Source organism: Phyllobates terribilis, unplaced genomic scaffold, assembly GCF_046119375.1.
Source record: "Phyllobates terribilis strain yellow unplaced genomic scaffold, ASM4611937v1 Scaffold_7__3_contigs__length_470593459, whole genome shotgun sequence".
Taxonomy (NCBI): domain Eukaryota; kingdom Metazoa; phylum Chordata; class Amphibia; order Anura; family Dendrobatidae; genus Phyllobates; species Phyllobates terribilis.
Genome location: NW_027362767.1, coordinates 200,046,787 through 200,058,808, shown reverse-complemented (window position 1 = coordinate 200,058,808; position 12,022 = coordinate 200,046,787). Strand labels below are relative to the sequence as shown.

General features: G+C 46.8%; 1 protein-coding gene across 1 annotated transcript in view; it reads right to left on the bottom strand.

Moving 5' to 3' along the window:
* FRMPD3 (FERM and PDZ domain containing 3) overlaps window positions 1-12,022 on the bottom strand; it is a 409,804-nt gene that overhangs the window by 211,408 nt on the left and 186,374 nt on the right. The gene's annotated exons all lie outside the window — the stretch shown is intronic.

Below are 12,022 nucleotides of genomic sequence, written 5' to 3'. Positions count from 1 at the left end.
TGAGCTGGAAGCTACAAATGCTGCTGAAGCACGAAAAGGGCAGCAGAAGCTATAGCTGACTTTCTAAAATGAGCACACAGCGTACTTTGACAAGCACATCTGGGTAGGTTTTGAGAAACTGCTGTACCACGAAGTTAAGCACATGGGTCAGACATGGTACGTGTGTGAGCTCACCTCCATTCAGAGCTGCTACCAGGTTCCGGCCATTATCACACATGACCATGCCTGGCTGTAGGGTCAGCAGTGTCAGCCACAGATCTTTCAGAGCTGTCCACAACTCTTCAGCGTTGTGCGATTTTTCACCTAAGCATATTAGCTTCAGCACAACCTGTTGCCGCTTGGCCAAGGCAGGGCTGCAGTGCTTCCAACATGTGACTGATGTGGTCATTTCGGGGATGGAGGCTGAAGAGGAGGTGGAGGAAGTGCAGGAGCTGTAGAATGTGGGGAAAACCCTGATTGACCCAGGGCCCACAATCCTCGGCATCGGGAGGACGTCTTCCGTCCCAAGGTCCGACTGGGTCCTGGCTTTCACTATATTAACCCAGTGTGCCATCAGTGAGATGTACCGTCCCTGCCCACAATCACTTGTCCACGTGTCCCTGATTAGGTGGACTTTCCCAGTAACTGCTTTGTTGAGGGCATGACTAATGTTGTGGGACACGTGCTTGTGTAATGCGGGGATGGCACACTGGGAGGAATATTGGCGGCTGGGTACCGAGGGATGGCCGCCGCCAGCAGATTGTGAAAAGTTTCCATTTCCACAAGCTTTTAGACAACTGCAACATTTCGAGCGCAAGCATTCGCAAAATGTGTGAATTTAGTAGTGTGACCTGTGGGACGTTGGCTGCGTATTTTCACTTGCATTCCAAGTACTGGGGTAGGGATAACTGACGTGGACGTGCCTGCTGATGGTGCTAGTTGAGAGTGTGCAACGACAAGTGCAAGGCGGGAGGCATCTTGGCATGCACCACGGACAGGAGATTGGCGTGCATGCACAACAGCGAAAGAAGCAGTGGTGTCACCTGCAGACACTGTTTCTGGACCTTGGGGTTCGGCCCACTTAGTCGGGTGCTTTGCGGCCATGTGCCTGATCATGCTGGTGGTGGTCGGCCAGGCTGCTAGGTTTGCTACCCTTGCTGAAGCTGGCTTGGCAGGTGATGCAAATGGCCTTTTTGGGGTTATCTGCAGAGTCTTTCTTTAAAAATCAACCAGACTCGGGAAGACCTAACAGTTGTACTGGCAACTTCCTTCGTGTTGGCGTTAAGGGGAGCGCTTTCCCGCCTTGCGTCTGTGGCCACCACTCTGCTTCTTCCTGCCTGTTGTGGTGCTACACTTCCCTCCCCCAGTGTAATGCTGTCCTCGCTCTGCATGTCCCCCTGACAGGTTGGGTCAGTTACTATATCATCCACCACCTCGTCTTCCACTTCCGCACCATGGTCCTCCTCCTGACTTTCTGCCAATTGTGTCTCATCATCTTCATCCACCTCTTGCGACAGCAATTGCACTTTCCCACCGTCACCTTCGTGTGACCGTGGCTGCTCAAATATTTGGACATCGCTACACGCGTTCTCCTCTTGACTGGCTTGAAGCTGGCCGGGCGAGAGGCCTGAATCTACAAATGCAAAAGTGAACAGCTCTTCTGAGTGTCCAAGTGCAGCGTCAGTTGTCTCCGGGCACTCGGCATGGTGGGAGGAAGGAGGATCAGGGTGAGAAATATGCGGTCCAGACTCACGGCTACTGAGACTTGACCGTGTGGAAGACAGGGTGGTGGTGGCAAAGTGACTGGAAGCATTATCTGCTATCCAGCCAACAACCTTTTGACAATGCTCTGGGTTCAATAGTGGTGTCCTGCGGTCCCCTAGTAATTGGGATAGGAAGATCAAGCGACAAAATGTGGTTGTTGTGGCACAATTTCTGTTTGCCCACGACCACGTCCTCTGCATGCACCATCACCATCATGTCCACTTCCCCGTCCCTTGCCACGCACCTTGCCCATTTTAAATGGAGGACAATATTTTCCATGTTCACGAGAAATGGATGATTTTGGAATGCTTTTATATGTGATATGTCTGACAGAGAACCACAGTTTTAAATAGCAGGCCTGTAATTTACTAATATTATTCTACACAGAGACCTAGTGTGAATAGCTTGACTGACACACTGCAATGAAATGGAAGTCAGAAATGGATGATTTTGGAACACTGCTGTATGTGATATGTCTGACAGAGGACCACGGTTTTAAATAGCATTCCTGTAATTTACTAATACTATTCTTCACAGAAACCTAGTGTGAATAGCTTCACCAACACACTGCAACAGAATGGAAAAGGGGGCCAATATTTTCCACGTTCAGTTCAAATTTCTGGATTTTTATCACTGAAATATGAAACAGATCTGCCTTTATTCTGCAGTGCTAACAAGCAAATGGAGCAGAAAAATGGTGTACTCTGAATTGCTTTTTAAGCTAGTAACCAGGATTAAGATAAAACAAAATTTGCCCTGGCCCCTGATATCTGGGGCTATGTTTACAAATATCTGTAAGAACAGCAGCAGCAGGAACGTGCTATGGACCCTTTTGCACTATATGCACTGCAGTCTGCCACATACACTGCCTGCCTGCCTAACTCCTGATATCACCACTGAATATGGATTAGTTCTCAGAAGGACTGTTAGTTCAGATGGATATATACTGTGTACATGTGTAATACCTATACTAAGTATAAACAAGCAAATCTCTCCCTGACTCAGCAGCATCTCTTCCTACTCTGCCTGATTCCATGGTACACAGTGACGAGCACGGCGGCGCCAGGTCTTATATACACCTGATGATGCTGTGCAGCCAGCCAATCACTGTAATGCCACAAGCAACATGGCTACGGCATTACAGTGAGTGGCAAGCAATCCCTGCATGTTTATTGGCTCTCTAAAGAGAGCCAAATATGCAGGGCAGGGACCCGAGTTTCCACCCGAGCAACCCGTAAATACGCGCCGAGCTTGTCGAGCACTGTGATGCTCGGGTGAGTACCGAGCAGTGGCGAGCACGTTCGGTCATCACTAGCTGCCAGTTAAGAATAAATGTTTCCTGTCAGAATGTATTTGATGCAGTTTACATGTGACTGCAAAAGAAATAGAAAATCTAATAGCGATAGAGACACCTCATTACATATAAATGCTTTTGTTTATCAATGCATCTGTATAAGTATAAAAGGTTCAATCCTGAGAAAGCAATGGGGTTACGGGGAGAGAGGTGCACTTAAGAGTATCGGCAGCTCAACGTTACAGTATATTTGAAGCTACAGAAGCTTTGCTATAGCATGCGCAAAATAAACTAAGGCTCCCATTCATCAAGACCAGCATGCTGGAGTGAGACGATCCAGATTTATTAAGAGGTGTGCGTCTCTGTGTGAGCTTCACTATAAACCGTACTCCAGTCATTGGAGTAAGATTTGTGGGGTAAGGAAAGTCACCGCTCGTCATTAATTTTACATGTGGAGCTTGCCACGACCCTCCTTCCCACCCAGCTATGCCCACTCTGTTGGAGCTGTGCAAAAAATGGCATGAGAACGACAACAGTCGCAAAATATTAGCACAGTTATTCACTGCACCAAAATTTAGCAATTTTGCAATGATTTTTATGTCAATGAGCCCAAACATACTTCAAGAAGCCCCCAGAAATGGATGGAAACAAAGCGCTGGAGAGTTCTAAAGTGGCTGCAATGAGTGTGGATCTAAATCTCATTGACACCTATGGAGAGATCTCAAAATTGCTGTTGGGAGAAGACATCTTCACATATGAGAGACCTGGAGAAGTTTGTAAGAAGAGTCCAAGATTCCAGCTGAGAGGTGTAAGAAGCTGATGGTTATAGGAAGCGATTGATTGCAGTTATTTATTTCAAACGGTGTGCAACTAAATTATAAGTTGGGGGTGCCAACAATATAGTCCGGCATATTCTGGGGATTTGTGCGAAATTATGTCCAATTTGTCGTTTTTTTGTGTTGTTCCAATATACACAAAGGAAATAAACATGTGTATGACAAAACATGTGTAATGGCAATAATTTTCTGGGGGGAATACTTCATTTTCTGGAACAATTTTAAGGGTGCCAACACTTTTGGCCATAACTGTATATACACATAAACTCTGAGGTCTCTTACCCCAATTGACTGCAAACACAGCCTTAGAATTGTCCAACTGACCTCAACACGTGTAAGCAGATGGTAAATGATAGCAAACTTGTTTAAGAACACACTGCCCTGTCAAACTTTTTATGCTATTTAAAATTCAAAAATCTTTAAAAAATAATCCCGTTTTGAAGCCACATTCCTACCTTGACAATATTTATACACATGCTGTGTCAATGGCAGACACAGAACAAGAGGTCCACCATGTAAGAACAGTATATGGGCCCTTTGCAGTCCAATAGCTCCTAATAATGCACCCCTTTATGTGTCAGTGACAGAAACTGCTTGCTGATTTGAAGGTGGATGTCCCCCCCATACCTCTTGGGCCCCTGAGTGGCTGGACAGGTTGCACCAATGTTATGTTCGACTCTGTGCAGTGTCTGTCCACTGTCTCTAACATCATGTCCTCCTTGTTTCTGAAACTGAATCTCTCCAAAACATATGTTCCAACCTAATGGATAGAGACAAGCACCTTGGTGGCCGCAGAAAGAAATTTGAATCAGGGATACATCCAAGAACAATTGAAAACCAGATTGCAAGAACCACCAGAATATCAAGAAATCATCTCCTACATTACAAAACTAAACATGAAAGCAACCGGGTGCCTCTAGTAGTCACCTACAATCCAAATCTGGAGGCGCTAAGGAGAGCTGCACGGAAACTACAACCTTTACTACAAAAAGATGCCCGATTACAATCCATATTTCCAGACCACCCACTTCTGTGTTTTAGGCAGCCCCCAAATCTCAGAAGCATCATTGTCAGAAGCTCCCTGTCCTCCCCAACAGCTACAGGAACCTTCCCCTGCAACCAGAAAAAATGTAAAACCTGTCCATTTATAACGACCACAGACAAGATGAAGATCCCCAACTCACATCAGGAATATAAGATCCCAGGTACTTTCAGCTGCATCACGTCCAAAGTGGTGTACATAATTATATGTACCAAATGTCCAGCTGGGGGTCAGTATGTTGGGGAGACAGGGCAAAAACTTAGAACAAGGATGAATTCTCATCGCCACACAATAAAAGATAAAATAATATATTTACCTCTAGCCAAGCATTTTTGTATCCCTGATCACAGCATCATGGACATGAAATTACTGCTATTAACAGGTAACTTCAAATCTCAGAGAGACAGGAGAGTCTGGGATACAAACTAATGACCACCTTTGACACACTCATTGCACGAATGAACTTGTTGCATGGATTTATGTTTTTCTATATCAACTAAGGAATGTGCTCCTCAGACTTGTGGGGTAGTCAGGACCCTGGACCAGACCTCAATCACAGGACAATAAAACTTTCACACTCCTTATCTATGAACTGCTCCAATATTTATGGCCACAACTCTTTCTCCCCCCTCCCATATTCATAGTTCTGCTTCACATCACTTTTCTCATCTATTGAATTATTCTTGTGATCTGTTATGTATAAATATTAGTGTTGAGCGAGCATGCTCGACACTGCTCATTACTCGCCCGAGCATCTCACTACTCGGGATGTTCGGCGAGCACCGAGCATTTTCGGGTTACTTGGGCGGGAGCTTGGGTCTCCGCCCTGCATGATTGGAGCTCTTTACAGAGCCATTGAACATGCAGGGATTGCCAGCCAGTCACTGTAATGCTGCAGCCATGTTGGTTGTGGGCATTACAGTGATTGGCTGGCCGCACAGCGTCACCTCGAGTATTTAAAACCGGGCGCCGCCATCTTGGACACAGTCGCTCTGGATCAGAAAGTGTAGGGAGAGTGCTGCTGAGCTAGGGAGAGATTTATACTGCGAAATAGGTAGTTTAGGGTCTCTAAAGCCTGCAAAATTCAAACAAACAGTCCTTCTGAGGACTAAAATCCACCCCAGATATCAGGTAGGCAGGCAGGCGAGCTGTAGAGGAGACGCAGTGGTTATACCAACAAACACTGCATTACAGTCCTGTGTGCTGCTGCTGCTCAAATTGCTAGACTTAGCCCCAGGTCTCAGGGGCCAGGAAAAATCCTTTTTTTTCATCTAAATTCTCTTTTTTTTTTTATTCCCTCAGTCAGACTGTACAAATAGCCGTCTTATTAACTTTTTGGTATCCCCCCCCCCCCCCCAAAATAAAAAAATTGAATTTGTCTGTGAGTGTTCAGACACAAATATATCTGTTTAAAAGAGTCTGGTTTTGGCCAGATAACTAGAACTGTGGTTTTGCAGTTCCATGGTTCAAATCTCTGTATTATCCACTTTTTTGCCTATTTTCCATAAAAAAAAACAGTTTGAGTGTCTCGCTGACTGTTCAGACACAAATATATCTATTTAAAAAAGTCTGGTATACGCCAAGAAATTAGAACTGTGGTTTTCCTCTTCCACGGTTCAAATCTGGGTGTTATCCACCTTTTTGCTTTTTTTCCATAAAAAAAAACAGTTTGAGTGTCTCGGTGACTATTCAGACACAAATATATCTATTTAAAAAAGTCTGGTATATGCCAGGAAATTAGAACTGTGGTTTTCCTCTTCCACGGTTCAAATCTGGGTGTTATCCGCCTTTTTGCCTTTTTTCCATAAGTAAAAACAGTTTGAGTGTCTCGCTGACTGTTCAGACACAAATATATCTGTTTAAAAGATTCTGGTGTAGGCCAGAGAAATAGAATTGTGGTTTTCCTCTTGCACGGTTCAAATCTGGGTGTAATCCACCTTTTTGCCTTTTTTACATGAAAAAAAACAGTTTGAGTGTCTCGCTGACTGTTCAGACACAAATATATCTGAAGATTCTGGTGTAGGTCAGAGAAATAGAACTGTGGTTTTCCTCTTTCATGGTTCAAATCTGGGTGTAATCCACCTTTTTGCCTTTTTTACATAAAAAAAAACAGTTTGAGTGTCTCGCTGACTGTTCAGACACAAATATATCTGTTTAAAAGATTCTGGTGTAGGCCAGAGAACTAGAACTGTGGTTTTCCTCTTCCATGGTTCAAATCTGGGTGTTATCGACCTTTTTGCCTTGTTTCCATAAAAAAAAAACAGTTTGAGTGTTTCGCTGACTGTTCAGACACAAATATATCTGTTTAAAAGATTCTGGTATAGGCAAGAAAAATAGAACTGTGGTTTTCCTCTTCCACGGTTCTAATCTCCTTTTTATTACCCTTTTGCCATTGATAGTGCGAGTGTAAGCTATTTTATTTCATTTACAATGGGCAAGGCGTGTGGCAAGGGACGTGGAACTGGACATTCTGGTGATGGTGCATGCAGAGGACGGGGCCGTGGCCAAGGTGAAAATGTGCCACAACCAACAGCCACATCTTCTCGCTTCCAGTTCTTGACCGAATTACTAGGGAAGCACACAACAACACCACTATTGCCAACTGATCAGTGTGAACAGGTTATTAATTGGATAGCAGATAATACTTCCAGTCACCTGGTCACCATCACCTGCGGTCCATCTTCCACATGGTCAAGTCTTAGTAGCCATGAGTCTCGACCGCATACTCCTCCTCACCCTGATGCTCCTTCCTCCCACCATGCCGAGTGTCGTCAGACAGCAACTGATGCCACAGTTGGACACTCTGAAGAGCTGTTCACTGGTCCATTTCCATATTTGGGCCCCTCGCCTGCTCCGCTTGAATTGGTGGTAGAGTAGATCCCATGTAGCGATGTCCAAATATTTGAACAGCCACGGCCACAGAAAGGCGACGCTGGCAATTTGTCACAAGAGGTGAACGATGACGAGACACAATTGCCACGAAGTGAGGAGGAAGACCGTGGTGCGGAAGTGGAAGAGGAGGAGGTGGTGCATCATCTAGTAACTGACCCAACGTGGCAGGAGGACACGCAGAGCGAGGCCAGAAGCACACAGGGGGAGGGAGGCAGGAAGAAGCAGTGTGGTGGCCGCAGACAGAAGGCAGGCAACCGTTCCCCGTAACACCAACACAAGGGCCGTTGCCAGTAAAACCGGTAGGTCTTCCAGAGTGTGGAATTTTTTTAAACACTCTGCTGATAACCCCAAAAAGGCCATTTGTACCACTTGCCAGGCCAGCATCAGCAGGGGTGACAAAACTACCAGCCTGACCACCTCCAGCATGATCAGGCACATGTCAGCAAAGCACCCGACTTTGTGGGGCGAACCCCAGGGTCCACGACCAGTGTCAGCGGGTGTCACCACTGCTTCTTCCGCTGCTGTGAGTGTAAGAGAACCCCCTGTTGTGCGTGTAAGGCAATCCCCTGTACATACTGCATGCAAAGATGCCCCCTCCTCTCAGTCTTCACTTGTTATGGCAGTTTCTCAAGTAACAGCATCAAGGTCCACGTCCACGTCCCACCGCAGCGTTCAATTGTCCATATCCCAGACCTTTGAACGAAAGCGCAAATTCGCAGTCAACGCCCCACAGGCCACAGTCCTAAATTCTCACATTTCACGACTGCTTGCGTTGGAAATGCTGCCTTTTAGGCTGGTGGAGATGGAATCCTTCCGCAACCTTATGGCAATGGCCGTCCCTCGGTACTCAGTCCCCAGCCGACACTATTTTGCCCGGTGTGCCATCCCCGCAGTACACAAGCACGTGTCCCAAAACATCTGCCGTGCCCTCAACAACGCAGTTACTGGGAGAGTCCACCTGACAACGGACACGTGGACAAGTGCTTGTGGCCAGAGATGGTACATCTCCCTGATGGCACACTGGGTAAACATAGTGGAAGCCAAGACCCAGTCGGACCTTGGGACGGAACACATCCTCCCCACACCGAGGATTGCGGGCCCTATGTCAGTCAGAGTTGCCCCCACAGTGTACAGCTCCTGCACATCATCCTCCTCCTCCTCATGTCCAGGCTCCATCTCAGATATCACCACATCAGTTACAAGCTGGAAGCACTGCAGTACTGCCTCAGCCAAGCAGCAACAGGCTGTGCTGAAACTCATAAGCTTAGGTGAAAATCCTCACACTGCTTGTGAGTTGTGGACAGCTGTGAAAGAGCAGGCAGATCTGTGGCTGAGACCGCTGAACCTACATCCAGGCATGGTCGTGTGTGACAATGGCCGTAACCTGGTGGCGGCTCTGAGGCGAGGCGAGATCACACACGTACCATGCCTGGCTCATGTGCTTAATCTCGTCGTTCAGTGGTTTCTTAAATCGCACCCCGAGATGCCAGATCTGCTCGTGAAAGTACGCCGCCTGTCAGCTTATTTTCGCAAGTCGTCTACAGCTTCCGCCGGCCTTGCTGTGTGGCAGCAGCGTTTGAAGCTTCCGGCACACCGACTGGTGTGTGATGTCCCCACACATTGGAACTCTACCCTCCACATGTTGCAAAGGATTTTTGAGCAGAAGAGAGCAGTTGTGGAGTATCAGCTGCAACAAGGCCGTCGATATTCAGGTCAGACTCCACACATAAGACCTCAGGAGTGGCCTGGATGTCTGACATATGTACCATCTTGACAAACTTTGAGGAGTCCACCAAGATGGTGAGTGGCGATGACGCCATCATTAGCATCAGCATCCCACTTGTCTGTCTTTTGCAATGCTCTCTGCAGAGAATTAAAGAGGAGGCATTGCAGCCAGAGTATAATGAGATGGATCAAGAAGCCATAGTGGGTAATTACACACAGCCCAGCCTCATCTCATCCCAAACATGCATTGGGGGACAATGAGGGGGAGGAGGAGGAGGAGGAAGAACAGGAGCTGGTATCATGCGCTGTAGACGGTAGCACCTGTACAACTGTCATACCGTAGGTTCAGCGTGGGTGGCCTGAGGACAGAGGGGAGGAGGAGAGCATGGTCAGTCGTCATCTTGGTGAGGACACGGAAGTCTTGCCCGTTACCAGTCTGGCACGCATGGTTGACTTTATGTTATGCTGCTTTAACCGTGGCCCTCGCGTTGTCAAAATGTTGGGTGACAGTCATTACTGGTTGGTGACACTTTTAGACCCCCGCTACAAGGAGAACTTTCACTCTCTTATTCCTGAGGTGGAAAGGTCTACAAAAATGTGGCAGCACCAGAAGGCCCTTGCTGCAGAACTGTTAAAAAAATTACGATCTGAACACGCTAGCGGCAGAGGTCACAGTTCGTTGCCCAACCAAGGCGTACAGGTGAGAGAGACGCAACTCCAATCCAGCAGAGGCAGGGGAACACTGTCCACGTTCTGGGACAGTTTTCTGAGACCCGCCCAGCTTACAGGCCCTGAGGCGCGGGGTACTCTCACAAGGAGTGGAAACTTTCAAAAGATGGTGAGGGAGTACCTTGCCAACCGTACCAGCATCCTCCATGATTCCGCTGTGCCTTTTAATTATTGGGTATCCAAGCTGGACACTTGGAATGAACTCGCTCTGTACGCCTTGGAGGTCCTGGCCTGCCCTGCCGCTAGCGTGTTATCGGAGCGTGCTTTTAGTGCCGCTGGGGGAATTATAACTGATAAGCGCACTCGCCTGTCAACTGACAATGCTGACAAGCTGACCCTTATCAAAATGAACAAGGGCTGGATTGGGCCAGACTTCTCATCACCACCAAATGACAGCAGAGTAACATAAAGTCAAATCCACTGTGTTATGTCGGGAGCTGTATTCCCATGCACCACTTCAGACACCCACATGGGTATACGCTTCCTCGTTTCGGCTGTTTTTTGCTCTTCTCCTTATCCTCAGCCTCCACCACCACTATACCACCAGGGTGACCGTGGTCTGTGTTGCCAGCATTGCAAGTTCCTCCGTCCTAATTTTTGGCAGCTTTTGATTGAAAGGCATAGGCAAAGACTATGGGAGACCCACTCCCCAATAATGGGAATAATGTTTTTAATATGCTGTACTGCATGGCTCTTGTAAGGGGCATTGCAAGTTCCTCCGTCCCAATTTTTCTCAGCTTTTGCTTGGAAGGCATAGGCAAAGACTATGGGAGACCCACTCCCCAATAATGGGAATAATGTTTTTAATATGCTGTACTGCATGGCTCTTGTAAGGGGCATTAAAATTGTCTTGTTAAGCTATTATGACCTCCACATCTCTTCAAAGGTTATTAATATTGTATTTTTATTCCACTGGGACCTCCACGTCTCTTCCAAGGGGCATTGATATTGTCTTTTTATTCCAGTGTGACCTCCATGTCTCTTCCAAGGGGCATTAAAACTGTCTTGTTAAGCTACTGTGAGCTCCATGTCTCCTCCAAGGGGCATTAAAACGGTCTTGTTAAACCACTCTGAACTCCACGTCTCTTCCAAGGGGCATTAAAATCGTCTTGTTAAGCTACTGTGACCTCCACGTCGCTTCCAATGGGCATTAAAACGGTCTTGTTAAACCACTCTGAACTCCACGTCTCTACCAAGTGGCATTAAAACTGTATTGTTAAGCTACTGTGACCTCTACGTCTCTTCCAAGGGTCATTGATATTGTCTTTTTATTCCACTGGGACCTCCACCACTCTTCCAAGGGGCATTGATATTGGCTTTTTATTCCACTGAGACCTCCACCACTCTTCCAAGGGGCATTGATATTGTCTTTTTATTCCACTGGGACCTCCACCACTCTTCCAAGGGGCATTGATATTGTCTTTTTATTCCACTGAGACTTCCACGTCTCTTCCAAGGGGCATTAAAACCGTCTTGGTAAACCACTCTGAATTCCAGGTCTGTTCCAAGGGGCATTAAAACCATCTTGTTAAGCTACTGTTACCTCCACGTCTCTTCCAAGGGGCATTAAAACCGTCTTGTTAAACCACTCTGAACTCCACGTCTCCTCCAAGGGGCATTAAAATCGTCTTGTTAAGCTACTGTGACCTCCACGTCTCTTGCAAGGGTCATTGATATTGCCTTTTTATTCCACTGGGACCTCCACCACTCTTCCAAGGGGCATTGATATTGTCTTTTTGTTCCACGTTAACCTCCACCACT